The 20,048-nt window shown below is 43.1% G+C and overlaps 1 protein-coding gene across 3 annotated transcripts in view; it reads right to left on the minus strand.

Annotated features, from left to right (window-relative positions):
• The window catches only part of pknox2 (pbx/knotted 1 homeobox 2), a 409,128-nt gene that overhangs the window by 331,805 nt on the left and 57,275 nt on the right, over positions 1 to 20,048 (minus strand). For all 3 annotated transcript variants that reach the window (XM_055660838.1, XM_055660836.1, XM_055660837.1), the window contains exon 2: positions 15,277 to 15,343. The gene's annotated coding sequence lies outside the window, so the exon portion shown is untranslated. The remainder of the gene's footprint in view (positions 1 to 15,276; positions 15,344 to 20,048) is intronic.

The following is a 20,048-nucleotide window of genomic DNA, read 5'->3' on the forward strand; positions in this document are numbered from 1 at the left end:
TAAAGCACTGTGCATTTACCCTAATCATTCCCCTCATGATGTGATACACATTTATATGATCACCCGTTAGCATCCTGCACTCAAGGAATATAGCCCTAGCTTGCCTATTCTCTCCTTGTAGCTCAGGCCCTTGAGTCTTGGCACACCATCATAACTCCTGATCCTGAATTGCATTGCCGAGGCGATCGAGGCTCCCGATGTTGAAGCCCCCGCCGGGCGATGGAAGATCCCACGGCCGGTTTTATGCCGCGCCGGGCGATGAAAGGCCCCGCGGACGGGCCGATTGAAGCCCCATGATTGTGGGCGGACGAAGCTGCTGTTGGTGGGGTTCAGCGTCAGTCACCACCCATGTCAGCTCCCAATGTTATCGTCCACAGGGCCCACGACCGAACCCTCGTGCGTGTGTGTGCATGTGTGCCCCATGTTTTGATAGCGATTTCCGCCCCAGCACAGGCACATAGATTCAGATACACAAATATACATAAATTATAGCTAAATTACCCAAAATTCTCCAAGATAGTAAAACTAGAAAAAAGACTATGCAAAAAAGGGACTTTAGTACAAAACAATTAGAAAAAAGCAAGTATGTGGTGGTGCAGGAGATGGTCCATAGTGTTCCATTGTCCAGTTAGTTAGGGTCGTCCAGGTTGGTTAAAGAACATGATGACTGTAGGAAAGTATCTGTTCTTACATCACTAGTGATGTACAACGTCAGGCTTTTGTAACTCCTGCACAAATTCACACATCCCAAAAACATGCCGGTAGGTTAATTGACTATTGTAAATTACCTCTTAATCTGAGCAAGTAGCAAAAGAATCAAAGGGGAGTTAATGTGCACGTGAGAGAGAGGATAAATTGCAGGGTCCCTGGGGAAAGCAAGGAGGAATGGGGCAGGGGATGCTGGTGGAGTTCTGACTGTGGCATGCATTCATTCTCCCTTGCTCCTAAACACAGCTTTGTTCATTAGTTATATGCATCTGTTCATTATCCGCATTGGCTTTATCTCATTATGTTCCTTATTAGGCCAAGTGAATAAAAGCCTAGTCCCAGCATACAGCTATAGAAGTCATTTTGTGGGTGATCGATGCCACTGTGATGCCATTGCTCACACTATCTGCAGCCACTTTTATCACCGGTACTATTTGTCACCATAATTATATATTTTTTAACTAAAAAAATGCTTGGTATTGTATCCATGGTGCAGTGCACAAAAGCCCACCGATTTAATAAAGCATACCGTGTCAACCTCTTTCACTACAAGTTCTTACATGTGCACAAATAGTCAAAACTACCCTAACGGAACCACCTCAAGCATCGTTCAATGTAACAATTTGAACTTCAGATATTTTCTTGATAAACAATTTGTGAAATAAATTTGAAATCAAAACGGCATAGCTTTAAAACATGGCATTGTGCCTTCAAATCCTGCCATTGATCCAATGTGCCCCAACATTATATTTCATCTAAACTCGTGCTTGTAACACCAGGACAATCTACTTGTTAATTCATAAATCCCGAGGAAATATTTATATTTAAAAAGTAATGAAATATAAAACTTACTGTTCGGCTGACTGCGCTCAATGTTTGAGACAGCTGTCACATTAGGCCTTTGCTAGTAAAGAACTCACTGTCAGCAGACTGTGCCCGAAATATTAAAAATATTAATATTAACAAGTAATATCAAATGCAAAATCTTCATTTAAATAAAACACATTTTCCCCTTTTGTTATTACTAGAATTGGGAATACAGCTTCAATACAACAAGAAACGTATTTCATTTTTGATATGTTTATACTTTAGCAATCAAGAAAGCGAGAAATAAAAGAGAAATCAAATGATCACTGAATTAAAACAAAAATTCTGGCTGAAGGTTCGTTTCTTGCAGTTTCATCCCCTTGATTCTTCTTCAACTCTCTTCAACTGACCAACACCCCTCCCATGTCCACATATTCAGTACTCTCCAAAGGTTTTGGTCACCCATAGGTGTGTGCCTTAAAGCTGGATATCATGGGAGGCGCCCCTGCAGAGGACATTGTACCATGAAACAATGGGATTCATGTCTCATTACACGCCCCAAAACTGTGGCCTAGGTTGCATTGCAATTCCCTTTCAGCACTATTCAACTCCAACAAAACGTTAACCCAGCAAATATGGCATTTGATCTGGTCAGGGAACTTAACCAGGCAGTTCCTGCCATGAGTCACCCTCATAGCCCGAGTCAGTTCCACATCAAGGTTGAGCAGATAATATATTTCCCTGTGCAACATGCCTCTTGTAACAAAATTTGCAGCATTTTACCTAATTTTCATTACACTAAGCACCTCATGACATGGTCCTGACACCTCTGACACTAAACAGGGAGATCTACAGATAACCAAAATGTTTACTTATGCCTTAAGGTGGCCAAATGTTTTTTCACTGAACTACCCACCAAATGACCAGAGGCTCTTGGTTTCTTGGTTTCCTGCTCCTTCAAAATATTCCAAGTGGCTCCCTGCAACTCCACGAGTCTCTACTGCTATCCGTATGCCCCAGATGCTCAAGCTACACCTCCCAATCTACTCCTTATCTTATATTATATTAATATGCTGGTTGCCCCAATGGTTCTCATCAAACAATTGCTGCCAGCCTCTCCAATCTCCCTTCTCCAAGATACACCAGCCTCCCTGATCCCAATCATTTCATCCTCAAATGTCTCTGATCCTTCCTCTTCTCCAACCGGATGACTACCAATACTGATGTAGGATGGGTGCCATTTTCAAACTCAATTATGCGTGGTGGCCTTATGGTTAAAGTGCGCGACCACACTAAAATATTCAAGCATGCAAGTATTTGATCATGCCATCACATGTAAAACACAAATGAACATCAGATATTGCCCCAAGGGAACCTGGATATACAAGCAATGGCCTTGACAATCCCTTCTTTTGTTCCTATTGCTTTGTCATCAAGTTTGGCTGATGCCCACCTGGGCCTGGTGGATCTCACACAATCAATGAAGATGAAGATACAAATTGACTTGCAAGTCTACAGAGAGCCATGGGTAAAAATAGTAGGCATTGTTCACTGTTCATGGCATAGGAGTAGAATTTGGCAATTTGTCCCATCAAGTCTACTCTGCCATTTATTCATGGCTGATCTATCTTTCCCTCTCAGCCCCATTCTCCTGTCTTCTCATGGTAACTTTTGACATCCTTATGTATCAAGAACCTATTAAGTTGTTTGAGGATATATAATGAACTCCCCTGCCATAAATATTTGCATTTCTCTTCAACGATCCATTATTACCATGTACGGAGATGTCTGCCAAACCATTGGTCTCCCATCTGCCTCAAGCAGTTTCGGAAATCTTGGATTTTCTACGGAAGCTTGGCTAATGCAGCTTAATTTTAATGATTTTAAAACATCCCAAGGCGCCATCTATTCCATGTTGCTTTAAAATGATTTACTTGGTTGGATGCAGCAGTTTACATGCACAGTAAAGCTTAAATTCTATTCCAAGTTCACAACATCTTTTATTGAAGTGACAATTCTATTTCCCACACACCTCCCATCTTTGTGGCCATGGCAACCATGAAGTGCCAATTTATATTGAACTCGAGATAGCTTTTTGCCGTCAGCATGCCCACTGGGAACAAGGCCCAGACTGCATCTAATTTCTCTCACAACAGATTCAGGCTCATGGCTCAACGAGAAAAGAGCTGCATGCCAGTGGAAGAAATTCATATATAACATCTCAATATTGTGGTCACGGGCAAGTACTTGAAAAGTTACACAAAATACCTCATGGTCATTTGGTAGATCGCTGCATTGTGATCTCAGAATGGTCCACTATTCTCTTTCATTGTTCACTTACAGGACGGAAGAATCGTTGGCAAGGTTGGCATTTCTTGTTGATTCTCAACTGCTTTTGAGAAAAGATTGGTTCCCATCTTCTTAAAACACTGCAGTCATAGTCATAGAGTGATACAGCGTGGAAATAGGCCATTCAGCCCAACTTGCCCACAACGGCCAACATGTCCCAGCAACACTAGTTCCACCTGCCCGTGTTTGGCCCATATCGCTCCAAAACTGTCCTATCCGTGTTCTATTGGTGAAGATGCTCTCAGAGCGATTGGGTTGAGCATTCCAGGATTTACGGTGTTACTTCTCTCTCTGCCCCATCAACCCCCCCCCCCCTTCCAGGTGCCTGTCCAAATATATTTAAAATGTTGTTAGAATACCTGCCTCAACTACCTCCTCTGGCAGCTTTTTCCATACACCCCCCACCTTGAAAATAAATATCTTCAAGTTCCTATTACTTATTAATAAGGCGACAAGTGGACAGATAGCATTTTCTTTTGGACAGGGATCCAGACGGGATGACAAAAATCAGGCTGGGACTTGCCACCATATCTTCTGGCCTGCTCCTCAGGACTCACAATGTAATCATCCACATAATGCATTGGTCTTCCACAAGCTATCTGCTTGAAATAATTTATGAGTGCGCACAGCATATAATCCCTTCATTATTTTAGACCTCAATCAAATTACTTGAGGCTTAAGTTAAAAAAAACAAAATCTTCAAGCCTGTCTGGGTGGTTTCAATTTTCTGAACTAAAACTAGCATTTCTGATCCTATTGCAAATATTTAATAATACACACCAACAATCTAATAACACATAAAACCGAGAGAAAACCAACAATCTGTTCACAATGATTTAAGTGAGGCCTAACCAACTACAAAATGACATGCTTCATTTTGGAATTACTAATCCTGGGACAGTAGCCTGGATCGACCTGCATGGGCTATAAAGTTGTGACCTTGCTGTGAACTCCAAGAGGTAGAGAACAAGACATTAATCATCATCTTTTCACACCAGAGGCTTAATTTCTCCGCATTGTGAGTGTTAAGATGCTGAGTGTTGGTCCTGCCCTAAATGCAGTTCTCAAAGGTTAATGGCCTTCAAGAAATAATAGATCTCAACCCAAAACATGGAGATTGCTTTCAGCTGTTTGAATACACAGTCTTACAACTGCATAAATATTCTTACCTTCAGCAATTTAATCCCACACGACACCTTCGTCAACAATAAAAGCAACTTTTATTTATATGGATCTATTAACAAAATTTTCCAAGGGATGCAAAAGAATGACGACCAGACTAAAATAGAAATACACCAAATGCTGGAGTAACTCAGCCGGCCAGGCAGCACCTCTGGAGAAAGGGAATTGGTGATGGTTCAGGTCAAGACCCTTTTTCAAACCCTTCCTTAATAGTCTATAGGTCTCGACCTGAAAAGGCACCTATTCTTAGAGGTGCGGCCTAACCCACTGAGTTACTCCAGCATGTTGTGTCACTCTTCAGTGTAAATCAGCATCTGCAGTTTTTTCCTACACAACTTTTGTTTATATGGATCTATTAATAAAAGTCTCCAAGGGACGCAAAACAACTACTATCAGCCTAAAGATGATCTGTGTCGTTAACCATTGGAATGATGGAAAGTCCATGAAAGAATCCCAGTAGGATATCCCCAATATTGATTAGTTGTCAATAACTGGTTTCTTTGAATGGATTTTCCCATCATTTCTTTACCCACAGAAGATTCAGTCCAGTAATTCTACAATGCATCTTTCAATGCACGGCATGCTTTCAGAAATGAACTCATATGTCATCAAGGCAGTCGTTAACTCAATGAACAAAATTAAGAAAACGTTGGAGAGGCCTATGATGTTTGGGTTGAGACCCTTCAGGTCTGAAGAAGGATCTCGGCCCGAAACGTCACACATTCCTTCTCCCCGGAGATGCTGCCTGTCGCGCTGAGTTACCCCAGCATTTTGTGTCTATCTTCGGTGTAAACCACCATCTGCCAACCAATGATACCCTTACACTAGTTCTAGCCTACACACTAGGAACAATTTACAGAAGCCAATTAAGAAACCTGCCAAACCTCAACCTTTAGAAATTTGGGAATAAATCAGAAATAGCCCATATCGTCATAGGGACGACATGCAAACTCCACACAGACAGCACCAGAGGTCAGGATCGAATCCGGGCATCTGGCACTGTGAGGCAGCAACTCTACCACTGCACCACTGGGCTGCCCTGTAGTTACTAAAGGGCCTGTCCCACTTTCACGACCTAATTCACGACCTTTTTTACCCGTGGACATTTTTCATCATGCTAGAAAAACGCCCCGACCTACTTGATGCCACGAATACCTACGACTAGCATCACGACCTGCTACGACCTGCTACGACCTCGTGACGACCATGCTGCGAGTATGATTCAAGGGCAAACTCGGCAGAGGTCGTGAATTAGGTTGTGAAAGTGGGACAGGCCCTTTAGGAACGACATTCTCTCAGTAGGCAGCTTACAAGTGTTGAATCTTACCCCGTATTAGAACCCTTGTGACTGACGATCTCAGCTGCAGACACTTCATTTTCTTAACCTGGAAAGAGTGCTAACTTGCAGTGTCACAATTTTCCTTTGACTTAACTGCAGGACCAACAAAGCACCAAAAACATTCACACACAGGACAACAGCTGATCCCAATATATATGGGGAAGGTTGTTCTTCAACCTGCAACATTAACTTTGATTCTCTTTCCACAGATGCGACTTGACCTGCTAGGTTTTTATTCAAGCATTTTCTCTTTTTACTTCAGAGTTTCAGCATCTGGATATTTTTGATTTGCATCGATTGCCAGGACTGGAAAGTCTATCTATGGGACAGTTCTGAGCAGTATTTGGACTTCAACTGCAAATTCCTGTGTATCTGTTTATTCAGGAAGACTAAAAAAACCACTCCAGCAGCAACACAGCAAAGTGACCGATATCCATGCAAGGATAGCCTGTCGTGTCTCCAGAATTATTTTGTTGGAAGTAGCTAAACAGCTAAATAACAGGACAAAAACTAACCTGTATTTGTCCCCAGTCACATTATTCAAAGTTTTTGGCTGTGGCGGAATGGTGACCTTAAGGAATTAAGCCATAGGATGGTTAAACAACAGTGGAATTAGAGATGGATCATCAGTGAAGATCAGTACAGTCTGAAGAAGGGCCTCGACCCAAAATGTCACCAATTCCTTCTCTCCATAGATACTGCCTCACCCGGTGAGTTTACGGGCCTGTCCCACTTGGGCGTCATTTGCGCGTCACGCAGATGGCGTCACTCAAAATCCTGGGGCGCCGCATGGGACCGCACATCACTGCCTACGTCACCACGCACCATGCGCGCGTAATGCACGCCCTGCATGCATCACGTGCACGTCATGACGCGTAAATGATGTCGCGTAAATGACGCTCAAATGACGCCAGCCGGGGGCTTTGACTTTGACTCTGACATCAGGGGGGGGAGAGTGCAGTGGAGAAATAAGTTTATTTGGCCTTCCATCACAGCGATGTGATGGATGTTTATGTAATTTATGTTGTGTCTTGGGTCTATGTGTTTGTATGTATGGCTGCAGAAACGGCATTTCGTTTGGACCTCAAGGGGTCCAAATGACAATAAATTTGTATCTTATCTTATCTTATCTTAAGTGGGACAGGCCCTTTACTCCAGCATTTTGTGTCTACCTTCGATTTTACCAGCATCTGCAGTTCTTTCTTAAACAGTACGTTATTTATTGCTAAGAATTGAGAGAGGGTTTAGGGATCTTGGACATCATTGTCGGAAAATTAAACCGTGGTCCTGTTAGGCCTCTCGACTTCAGGATCCCCCTTAGTTCAGTTTTAGTTAGGTGATACAGCGTGAAAACAGAGTCTTTCGGCCCGACCGAGTCCACATCGTCCATCAATCACCCGTACTCAAGTTCTATCCTGTACTCAAGGGACAAATGACAGAAGCCAATTAACCTACAAATCTGCACATCTTTGGGATGTGGGAGGAAGCCAGAGAACCTGGAGAAAACCCACAGGATCACAGGGAGAACGTGCAAACTCTGTACAGACAGCACCTGTAGTCAGGTTCGAGCCTGGATTACTGGCTCTGTAAGGTAGGAACTCTACCGCTGCACCACTGTGCCGCCCTAAAGCACCCTGTCCGGATCTTAGTTACTCCTGTCTAAGTCTGAACATACAATCTATTAAGGCAAGTCACTTACTGGCAAATGATGAAGTGCGTCTCTTTTCATTTCAACCAGTTCTCCTTGAACGAGATGAACAGCTTATTTACAAAAAGTTATATGTCAAAGCAGCTCATTGACGAAAGGTAGAATACAAACAATTACAGAATTCAATCACAAGATCTCAACCAGTCGACTTAAGATTCATGGAAATAACATTCCTTTAGTAAGATGACCCTCAAGACTCCAACATGCACCGTACTCCACCTTGAAGGAAATATTCTAGTCGAGATGTTCAAGGGAGAACCAGTGACTCTTCAAACAAACTGAAGACCAATGACAAAGACCAAATATTTATTCCATGGAATGTCTTTGATACAAGGCTATTTTTACAACCTGTTTGGAAACAGGATGTTAACATCAGGCACTTCAATCTTTTGGACACAATCCCAAGTTTGGCATCAACCACTGGTTTAAACAACAGGTGCTGTAATGAATACACGTTACGATTGCGAGCTCCATCAATATTTATTATTTTATATCTTGACGTCCCGTTATCAGCCGGTTATGCAGTTTTGTAATTGCCCCCATATTATCACACATCTCCTCCCCTTCCACCTCATCTGCATCACCCTCCCCTTCACTTCCATTGCCTTTGCCAAAAGGTCTTTGAAGTGAAACGTTGGCCACTTCTTCACATGCCACACTAGTTGCCGAGCCAAATTATTACAATTCATAGAGTCGTAGAGCACGATAACAGGACCTTCGGCCCAAGGTAGACAAAAATGCTGGAGAAACTGAGCAGGTGAGGCAGCATCTATAGAGTGAAGGAAATAGGCAACGTTTCGGGTCGCGACCCTTCTTCAGACTCCTTTGGCCCAACTTGTTCATGATGCCCCTTCTACACTAGGCCCGTGTTTGGCCTATATCCTCTCTAAAGCTTTTCAATCCATGTACCTGTTAAATGCTTTCAAATGCTGTTATAGTACCTGTTAAATCTTTTAAATGCTGTTATTGTACCTGCTTCAAATACTTCCTCTGGCAGCTCCTTTGTTTATTTTAGAGATATAGCATGAAAACAGGCCGTTTGGTCCACCGAGTCCGCACCAACCAGCGATCACCCCATACACTAACACTATCCTGCACACTAGGGACAACATATAATTTACAGAAGCCAATTAACCAAAAACCTGTACGTCTTTGGAGTGTGGGAGGAAACTGGAGGACCGGGGAAAACCCACATGTACAAACTCCGTACAGAAGTTCCACATCAGCTCATTCCATATACCCACCGCCCCATCTCAGTTAGAGACTTCCGTGTTTCGGGGAGATAAGGGGAGAACCAGTGGATGTGGTGTATCTGGACTTCCAGAAGGCTTTCGACAAGGTCCCACATAAGAGATTAGTATACAAACTTAAAGCACATGGCATTGGGGGTTCAGTATTGATGTGGATAGAGAACTGGCTGGCAAACAGGAAGCAAAGAGTAGTAGTAAACGGGTCCTTTTCACAATGGCAGGCAGTGACTAGTGGGGTACCGCAAGGCTCAGTACTGGGACCCCAGCTATTTACAATATATATTAATGATCTGGATGAGGGAATTGAAGGCAATATCTCCAAGTTTGCGGATGACACTAAGCTGGGGGGCAGTGTTAGGTGTGAGGAGGATGCTAGGAGACTGCAAGGTGACTTGGATAGGCTGGGTGAGTGGGCAAATGTTTGGCAGATGCAGTTTAATGTGGATAAATGTGAGGTTATCCATTTTGGTGGCAAAAACGGGAAAGCAGATTATTATCTAAACGGTGGCCGATTGGGAAAGGGGGAGATGCAGCGAGACCTGGGTGTCATGGTACACCAGTCATTGAAGGTAGGCATGCAGGTGCAGCAGGCAGTAAAGAAAGCGAATGGCATGTTGGCTTTCATAGCAAGAGGATTTGAGTATAGGAGCAGGGAGGTTCTACTGCAGTTGTATAGGGTCTTGGTGAGACCACACCTGGAGTATTGCGTGCAGTTTTGGTCTCCAAATCTGAGGAAGGACATTATTGCCATAGAGGGAGTGCAGAGAAGGTTCCTGGGATGTCAGGACTGTCTTATGAAGAAAGACTGGATAGACTTGGTTTATACTCTCTAGAGTTTAGGAGATTGAGAGGGGATCTTATAGAAACTTACAAAATTCTTAAGGGGTTGGACAGGCTAGATGCAGGAAGATTGTTTCTGATGTTGGGGAAGTCCAGGACAAGGGGTCACAGCTTAAGGATAAGGGGGAAATCCTTTAAAACAGAGATGAGGAGAACTTTTTTCACACAGAGAGTGGTGAATCTCTGGAACTCTCTGCCACAGAGGGTAGTTGAGGCCAGTTCATTGGCTATATTTAAGAGGGAGTTAGATGTGGCCCTTGTGGCCAAGGGGATCAGAGGGTATGGAGAAAAGGCAGGTACGGGATACTGAGTTGGATGATCAGCCATGATCATATTAAATGGCGGTGCAGGCTCGAAGGGCCGAATGGCCTACTCCTGCACCTAATTTCTATGTTTCTATAAAGAAAATAGTTTTAAATCCTGTAATTTTTGTGAACATATTTCTGTAAATTCTGCATCCAACTTGGGAGGTGGCCACAAAATGCTGGAGTAATGCAGCAGGCCAGGCATGCGATGGGAAGCTGATAGTTATGGTATATTTAGTCACAGAAGGAATTTGATATGGGGCCCACACTAGAGTCGGTTACACTAGATTAGGGATCCGTGGGATTGTGGATAAATAATTCCTGGACTGAGGAACAGGTTAATCAACAGAAAGTAGAGGAGAAATAAATGAGTAATTTTTGGGACGGCATGTCAAACTTTGTTAATTCCTCCAAGCAATCTTCCAAGGATAGAACCAGATGCTTCCAGTGGGAGGTTGCTTGGGAAACAAGTGCAAGCTACTGAATTTAAATCCAACTCTCAGTCTCACTGTGGGAATCAGGTATTTTAAGGAAGCATTCTGCCTTTTCAGTAAAACTTATTGTAACTGCCATATACAATTTGTGTACATTGAGAATGTACAAACTCCGTACAGACAGCACCCGTAGTTGGGATCGAACCCGGGTCTCCGGCACGCCAGCAGGATTATTGGTGCTCCACTCCCTTTCTTGCTGGACATATACAGGAAGAGATGTATCAACAGACCCATCTCCATCATCAAAGACCCCTACCACCCATCGCATCACATATTCTCCATCCTGCTATCTGGGAAGAGGTACAGGAGCATTAGCTGCAAAACCAGCAGGATGCTCCTCAGCTTCTTCCCGCAGGCTATAAAACTGATAAACGGACTTTGCCCCCTGCCAAAGTATCGCGCACCAACCATCAACCTGGACACACTGCAGCAGCTGTCGATCGGAACGCCTGTTGATGTTTAGTAGAGAGTAGAGTGTTTAATTTAATTTGTTCATGATATATGTATTTTTATTTTTATATTTATTTGTTGTTATTTGTACTGCACACTGAATGGACACTGGTTGAGCAATGTTTTTTTGTTTCCTCTGGGTATGTGAGTACTCAGGAAAATGACAATAAAGATATACTGATACTGATACTGATACAAGTGCTGTAAAAGGCCTGTCCCACTGTACGAGGTAATTCAAGAGCTCTCCCGAGTTTAAAAAAAATCAAACTCTTGGTAAGCATGTAGAATGTACGTAGCGGCTACGTCGGAGCTCGTGGATGTCTCGTGGATGTCTCGTAACGCTAACGGCAGGTACTCGGGAAGCGCGGTAACGTGTGAAGTTTTTTCAGCACTGTGAAAAATGTCCACGAGAGCCCCGAGTACGTACGAACGGCTATTACCGCAATTCTGAGTTCGAATCAGGGGAAACTCGGGAGAACTCTTGAATGACCTCGTACAGTGGGACAGGCCCTTAAGGCAGTAACTTTACCGCTGTGCCACCGTGGCCGCAGTGCTGTGAGTTCACCCCCGTTTTGTATTTACTCGGTTTTCTGCTTGAAATTAACATTGTAGTCATTGACCATGGCTTCCAGAGTGGTGGGTAGAACGAACAAGTGTCAGTTTAAGTGTATGCCAAAAATTAGAACTTAGTTCTACAAGTTAGAGAATGGTGCTACGGTAATGTGTATAGGAAGAATATGGTGTGAAAAAACAAACTCTTTATCGTGTGACTGTTTGTGTATGTTTAGTGGCTGTTTTTCCTTACCATACACCCCCTTACTTTGTTATACTGGTCAATCGACAATAACAGACATTCTTCCCCCCCCCCCACCCCCCCAAGTGGGACAGCCCCTTAATGCATGATGACAAGTTGAGGCAGAGAAATTAATGCACTCGAAACTAGACAGAAACAAAAAAAAGTTGCAGTTGTGTAACTTCCTTTACAGCTTCTTGTGATCCTGAGGTACTTTACAATCAACAAACGTCTGACCTGCTGCTCTCCAGCTTCCCATCTGAGAGGATGCTGGTCAGCGTACCTGATAGCCAGTGCTGACTCCGTCCCTCCACTAAGTCATGCATCATACTGGTGGCCCCATGGCAGAAGCATCCACGTAGCGGGGCTGGAAACTGGAAGTATCTATCCTGAGCTAATTCTGTTACCACCATCATCAATTGCAACAAGTGATGGCTCCCACTGATCGTTGCCGGAAGCTTAAGTCCTATTCAGGACGGAGGATGACAGCGAGCTCAACATTTGAAACATGGAAGAGGGACACGAAAGAAGAAGATCATGCTGGTTGCATTGTCGCATGTGGGAGATGGCATGATTAATCGCTGTGCCCGCTGATGAACACAGACTTAAAAATACACCCTTAAAATGTTTGATTCAATTTCACAGGCAACACCTGCAAAATTCCCTTTATTATTAGAAACTTATCAGGAATAAACAGTTGGTTATGGCTTGGAAACTGAACAGCATTCATTTACATTACGAACAGATTCAGGAATTTGAAGTCTCATCAAGGTAATGAATGACAGCAACAAACAGAGGGATCTTTGGGTCCAAGTCCATTGCTCTACACAAGTAGTTAGGATAATATAGAAGGCATATGGTATGCCTGCCTTCATCAGTCAGGGCATAGAGTTTAAAAGGAATGTTGTCTCTGTATAAGACTTCAGTTAGACCACATTGGAGTATTGTGTGCGGTGCTGGTCACCATATTACAGGAAGGATGTGGAAAGCAGAGACGACACAAAAGAGGTTCACCAGATGATTTCCTCGATGAGCATTAGCTATGAGGAGAGACAAACCTGGATCATTTTTTTCTGGAACCTCAGAGGCTGAGCGAAGACCTGCTAGAACGATATAAAACTATGAGAGCTATGGACTGGGTAAATGTCAGAATCTTTTTCCCCAAAGGTGGAAACATCAATTGCTATAGGGCATAGATTTAAGGTGAGAGGGGACAGTTGAAAGAGGATTGGCAAGGCCTTTTTGTTTACATGAACAGGGTAGAATATGTTGCCTAGGGAGATGGTGGAGACGGATAAGATAGCAACATTTAACTACCATTTAAAGCAGGTGTACGAACAGGCAGGGGATGGAAGGATATGGACCACATGCAGGCAAATGGAGGAAATGGACAAACGATTAAGCAACAAACTATTTGCTGGCGGAAGATGAGCAGTTTTTGTTGGTAGAAGGGTGTGGTTGACATTTTGGGTCAAAACCCTGCAACAGGACGGTCTTTGTATCTCCAGGATTAGTTTAATTGCATTGTGGCGGACACAGATTTTGTGCATCAAAAAGCTTGTTTCTGTTTGCACTGTTCCCTGATCTATGGTCAAGGCCTTTAAAATGACAGTGTATATCAAACATATCATTCTGTGTACACTGCTTTGAGATTTACTACCCTAGACATGGTTTTAGTGCAAAATATAATTCCAAAAAACAAGAACAGAATAGCTCAGTGGTAACAATAGGCAAAGAGTGAGCCCAACATTTTTGTCACTAAGACCCTCTTTTCAGCATCAGTGGGACACTGGTCTTTATTGCAATCCTGTCTATCTCAACTTAGTGTGAACGAGGGGTATCATGAACATGCCAGTTGGCGTTAGAGAAGGGGGCAAAGGTACCAACTCTACATTGCCTCATTCAAAATCAATGGCTTGTGTGCGCCATGCATCGCGATCAGTAAACCCAACAAATATAACACCACTTTTTGGTTAAGTCATCAGGCAGTCAATGAAGCTCTTTTGCATTCATCGCAGTTTCATCAAGAGATAACAGGTTTCTCAATCTGTACCACCAGCCCTCCCACATCCCAGAATCAGAGGCCCTTTATTTTCTTAGGATTAGTTTCCCAACTGCAGCTATACTCAAAGAACCTCACTGGATCGCTGTTTGTGGAACCTGCCCACCCACCAGATACCAGCTGCCCACAGCACAGCAAGAGATCAGCTTTACCAGCGAGTGGGCAGAAGACCGCCAAGTTAAAAATCTAACCTGCCTAAACATGGAGTCATATCCCTCCATTCCCTTCATACCTATGAGTCTATCTCAAAGCCTCTTAAATGTCATATTATATTTGCCCACACCACCACTCCTGGCAGCGCGTTTCAGGCCCCCACCACTCTCCGTGTAAAGAAAACTAGCCCCACACATCTCCTTTGAACTTTGCTCCTCTCACCTTAAAGCTCTGCCGGTTTGGCAGTTTCACCCCGGAGAAAAAAGGTTCTGACCGTCTACCCTGCCCATGCTCTCATAATTGTATCTGCTTCCATTAGGCCTCCCCTCAGCCTCTGGCACTGATTAAAACACTTGATTAAAAAAAGGACAGCAGTTGAGAACTTCCAAATCAAAATACGTGTTTTGGTCTTTTTTTTCTTCCAGGTACCGTCAACTGGGTTTTGTCATTGTCAACATCAACTGCGTTCAACTCCAAACTAAGAATGCAAACTCTCTGCGACTCTCCTGAAGTCTCTAAGAATGGAAGATGATCAACTTAGAAGTATAGTCATAGAATATTGTCTTTTAAAACGTGTGCTTTATTATTTTTATTGCACTATTTCACTCCATAATGATAAATGCATTGAAGAAGAGAGGAAAGAAAATTGGATGGCAATGCACTGCGATGATGGACAATGCCAAGAAACCAACAGCTAAAGAGTGGCCGAAGATCAAGGCACAAGTGAAATCAAAATTGTCAACCCTACTACTGCATAAACAATAATAGCTACAATTCTGCATCTGGTCAATAACTTTCAAAGTTTCTGGATTCATCTTGATATAACAATTACTTACAGTAGCGATTCTTTTGTGAACGACAAGGTTTTTGAATTTGACAAATTCAAATGCTTTTCTGCTGCATCTGTGAAAATACAAGACATCACAATGGTCAGGTTAATCAGTTGTTCACAGGAATTTCCAACGACCAAACTGCAACAACTTGCATCCGCAATTTAACCAAGTCTCATTAAATGGATGGGCGTAAGAAAATTAGCTCCAAAACTAGGAGGAAAAATGGTTCAAGCCGAGTGAAGCTGGAGGAGAGGATGCAGTGATAAGGGAAATGCCACCTAAAGATTTCAACACTAACATGATAACTGTAAACAGACAATAGACAATAGGTTGTTTAAGAAGAAACTGCAATGCTGGAAAATCGAAGGTAGACAAAAGTGCTGGAGAAACTCAGAGGGTGCAGCAGCATCTATGGAGCGAAGGAAATAGGCAACGTTTCGTGCCGAAACGTTGCCTATTTCCTTCACTCCATAGATGCTGCTGCACCCGCTGAGTTTCTGCAGCACTTTTGTCTACCAATAGACAATAGGTGCAGGAGTAGGCCATTCGGCCCTTCGAGCCAGCGCCGCCATTCAATGTGATCATGGCTGATCATCCCCAATCACTACCTCGTTCCTGCCTTCTCCCCATATCCCCTGACTCCGCTATCCTCTCTCTCTCTCTCTCTCTCTCTCTCTCTCGCAGACAATTCCACAGACTAAACTCAAAGTGTTGTTAATCAAGGAGGCAATACGTCAGGTTCTTGAACTGACCTGCTCAACCCAGCGGTTCATCAGACCACTGCAAGCCTAGCACTGCCATGGACTTATTTTCTAATTGTGTTTCCCATTGATGACTAGTTCCTTTCGGCACAGTTTGTTTTTCTTTCCACTGCCTTATGGAATTTATAACTCAACAGAACAGGTCCCATGTAATTCAATGAATAATTTATATATGATGTATGTTTAAGTGTATTGTCAGAGTCCATGTGCCCGCAATGCTGGCACGAGCAAGATTTTCATTGTATCTGCACTTCACCACACTTGTAAATATTACAAAAAGGAACTCTACTGGACTTGAAATGAGTGTGTATAAAACACAGCTGGGGCAAGCATTAGGATTTTATTTCTGAATGGGTTCAAGTTTGATTGGGTCTGGCAAACTTGCATTGTTGGTAAAAAAAAAAAAAAAAAAAACCTCCAGTACAGACGCGTATAAAACTCACAGGACTGTGGCCAACATACATTGACAGATTTCTGCACTATAGAGGAGTAAGGATCAGAGATAGAATTGACTTAATTTATATTCTTTCACAATTTGGATAAGGAGCATGTTAGAAGCTTTGTCATTTTCCATTCTGGAGGGGTGTGGAGTCTCAGGCATTGGGTCTACTCAAGCTGAGCTTCGTAGATTTCTTGAAATTAAGGGAATTGAGAGATGCTGATGTTTTACAAGAAAATGGTTAATTGGTTCAATGGACAGTTATTGTCACATATGCAATTAAACATTAAACAGTGAAATTCATTTTGCATATAATAATGCCGGCGCTGTTATATGTGGCGATATTTTATCGAGTTCAAAGTCCGGATTCCCGCATGTTCGTTCTACCGGAGTTGTTCCCAATCCCCTCCGTCGCCCACGACCGGTTCAGCCCGCGAACCGTCACCTCGTTAGATGATCAGCCATGATCATAATGAGTGGCACAGCAGACTTGAATGCCTACAGGGTCTATTACTGCTCCTACTTCTTACGTTCTTGCATTCTTAGATGCATTCATCCAAGCCCCTAAAACATCGTATCGAGATGGCAACCATGCAGATTATACATCATACCTAAAAGCCAAAGTAGTCATTCAATCTGTTTCTGGATTAAAACAAGTGTACGAAGAGAGGCAGGGAGATGCCTGTGAGAATGCCAGCACGCAGAGAACCACAAATAATGGAACAAAAGTATAGCGAGGAAGAGGAAAACAAAACGCTCTTAAGTGAATGAAATATAAACCCCAGAACGTTAACCAATGCAGCAAATTGTTATATAAATAGTACGACATAAAGAACTGGAGATCAAACGTTGAAAAGGCAGATGGTGCAAGTCTGTGACACTTGCTTTAAAGCAATGTCAGAATAGTATGATCAACTCCACTCTTGGTAATGCATCAATCTGCCACAAACTGTGCGATTAATGACCTGATAAAGGGCAGAAGGGGAAATCCCAGTTGATAAAAGACACATGATTGTGCGGTTAGAAGTAACATTTTAAAAAGTGAAAGGAAATCTCTGTAGGGCACTCCCAATAACACTGTAAAGCAATTGCCAACGAGATTTGATGCCTCACAAGCCCCGACCCAGAACTTCACCTATCCATGTTCTCCAGAAATACTGCCTGACCCGCTGAGTTACTCCAGCACTTTGTGTTTCCTCTTGTAAAACGTGCTTGGCAAAAATCGACAACAGTCTCTGAGCCAGGAATTGACAATCAAAGTCTTGGCCACAATTCACACCTGCATGATTATATTTCAATACAAGCAAGTTACCTGCTCAGGGACGCGATCTCCCAGTTGCCAAACTGACCTTTCTGTCCTGGGCATCCTCCACTGTCAGAGTGAGACCACATGCAAATTGGAGGAACAGCACCTCATATTTCTCCTGGGCAGTTTACAACCCAACGATATCACTGTTGATTTCTCTAATTTCAAGTAACCCCTGCATTCCCTCTCTCTCCACCCTAGCTTCCTGCCAGCTCCACTGGTTGCATCCATATATCCCTTCATTGTCACCTCTTCCACAGCCAACAATGGACAATTGTGGGACCATTGTGGGAAGAAACCTGAGCACCTGGAGAAAACCCACGTGTTCACAGAAAGAACATACAAATGCCGCACAGACAGCACCCAAGGTCATGAAAAAAACTGGGTCTCAGACGCCGTGAGGCAGCAACTCTATCGATGGCCACTGTGGCGCCCATTGTAGAAAGGATAAAGACTTTCTTCCATGGGAGTTAAGCCACTATAGGGCGAGGTCGAGGGAGAGGGAGAGGGAGCGGGAGTGGGAGAGAGGTCAGAAGAACTGTACAGGTTAATGAAGATCGGGAAGACTCAAACCAATAATGTTGTTGAGACCAGGTCAACTGAGAAGGCTAGATCCTGTTCGGAATAAACTATTCCCCTGAGATAATAGCTTATTAAAAATGTCACAAACATTACAATTAGAGCACCTACACAAATATACCCCAAAATACGTGCTGGAAATATAGGTGAGTTTGGAATTTACCACGAGGAGCTGTAACACAGTAAACTGAAGGAGCAAGGAGATGTTATATACACTTGTATATCATCGCAGAATCAAATTATAATAAATAGCACAAATGAAGCAGGCAAATACTGAAAGACTTCTCATTGACTGAGTTGCTTCCAATCAATAGTCACAGCAGATTAAGTGATCAAATATGACCCACAACTAAACCAATGTCAAATATGACTTTACAATCTGCAATTACATTTTTGCACATGATATAAATAAATTCTGGGTCCATTAGTAACCCGAGAGCAACAGAACAACCTTGGCCTGAGAAACCAATGCAAGGCAAAATGTTTCAGAAACATTTCCAAACAGATTATAACATCAACCTGGATTGTGCTACTAACCTGTGCCGTTAGCTTGCTTTACACACATTGATTGCTGCATATCTACATTGTACCACTGACCAAACAAACAAAATGGAGACAGTAGGAACTATAGTTGCTGGTTTACAAAAAAAAGTGCTGTAGCATCTCCAGAATCTCCAGAGAACATGGATAAATGATGCTTTCAGTTGGGACTCCTCTTCCAGAACATCACCCATCCACATTCTCCAGAGATGCTGCCTGACCTGCCAAGTTACTCCAATAACAAAATTGTTTATTTGACATGTCTCTTGGTCATTGCAGGTGTTACAGAAGCTCCTAAATTCATAATTATAGGAGAAGAATTAGACCATTCGGCCCATCAAGTCTCTACCGCCGTTCAATCATGGTTGATCTATCTTTCCCTCTTTAAGAGGCACAACAATCTAACTTTACTCCAGGATACTTGCAACTGTAAAGTCATAGTCCCAATGATGCAGTTATCCATCCAAACCTTGCTGAAAGTCAGCTTTCTTGATCGGAAAACCAGGGATAAATTTGACTTTAAATCATACAGTAGAGGAACATGTGGAAATTATTGCTCACCCAATCTTTACCAATGGCATTTGGCTCTTCTCACTGGGTTTTCATCCAGGTGCCCCGTCCCAAAGACGCGGGGTGTTCTAGGTTTAGGGCCTCTGTAAATTGCCCCTGGTGGGTAAGGAGTGGTTGAGAAACTGGGATAACATACAACTGGTGTGAACGGGTGATCAATGATCGGTGTGGTCTCGGTGGGCTGAAAGTTTCAATGGTTCCATGCTGTATTTTTCAGTCAATCGATAAATCTACTGCCAAAGATTCAAATTGCTTCAGACTAAAGCAATGTTGAACTGGACTTTCAAGCCCAAGGTTTGTACAATGCAGCATGATATCCGCTTGGAACCTTCCAGCTTTGTGCTATTCTTTTCTTTCAAACTGAATTCGATCAGCCCCCTGTCCATACGGAAGATCTCAACTTTGTCACTATTACCTCCGTTTTTACTTGCCTGACAGCATTTGGTTAAAACTGGAGTCACTGGGTAGGGGAGAGAGGGCAGAATGTGCTGTAGTGTAGCACTGAAGACATGCTCTGCTAATGAAGGCACAGATGCGGGAACTTAAGCCTGAAGTCATGAGTGGGGCTTAAGTCTTGCAA

Source organism: Leucoraja erinacea, chromosome 32, assembly GCF_028641065.1.
Source record: "Leucoraja erinacea ecotype New England chromosome 32, Leri_hhj_1, whole genome shotgun sequence".
NCBI classification, from domain to species: Eukaryota; Metazoa; Chordata; class Chondrichthyes; order Rajiformes; family Rajidae; genus Leucoraja; species Leucoraja erinaceus.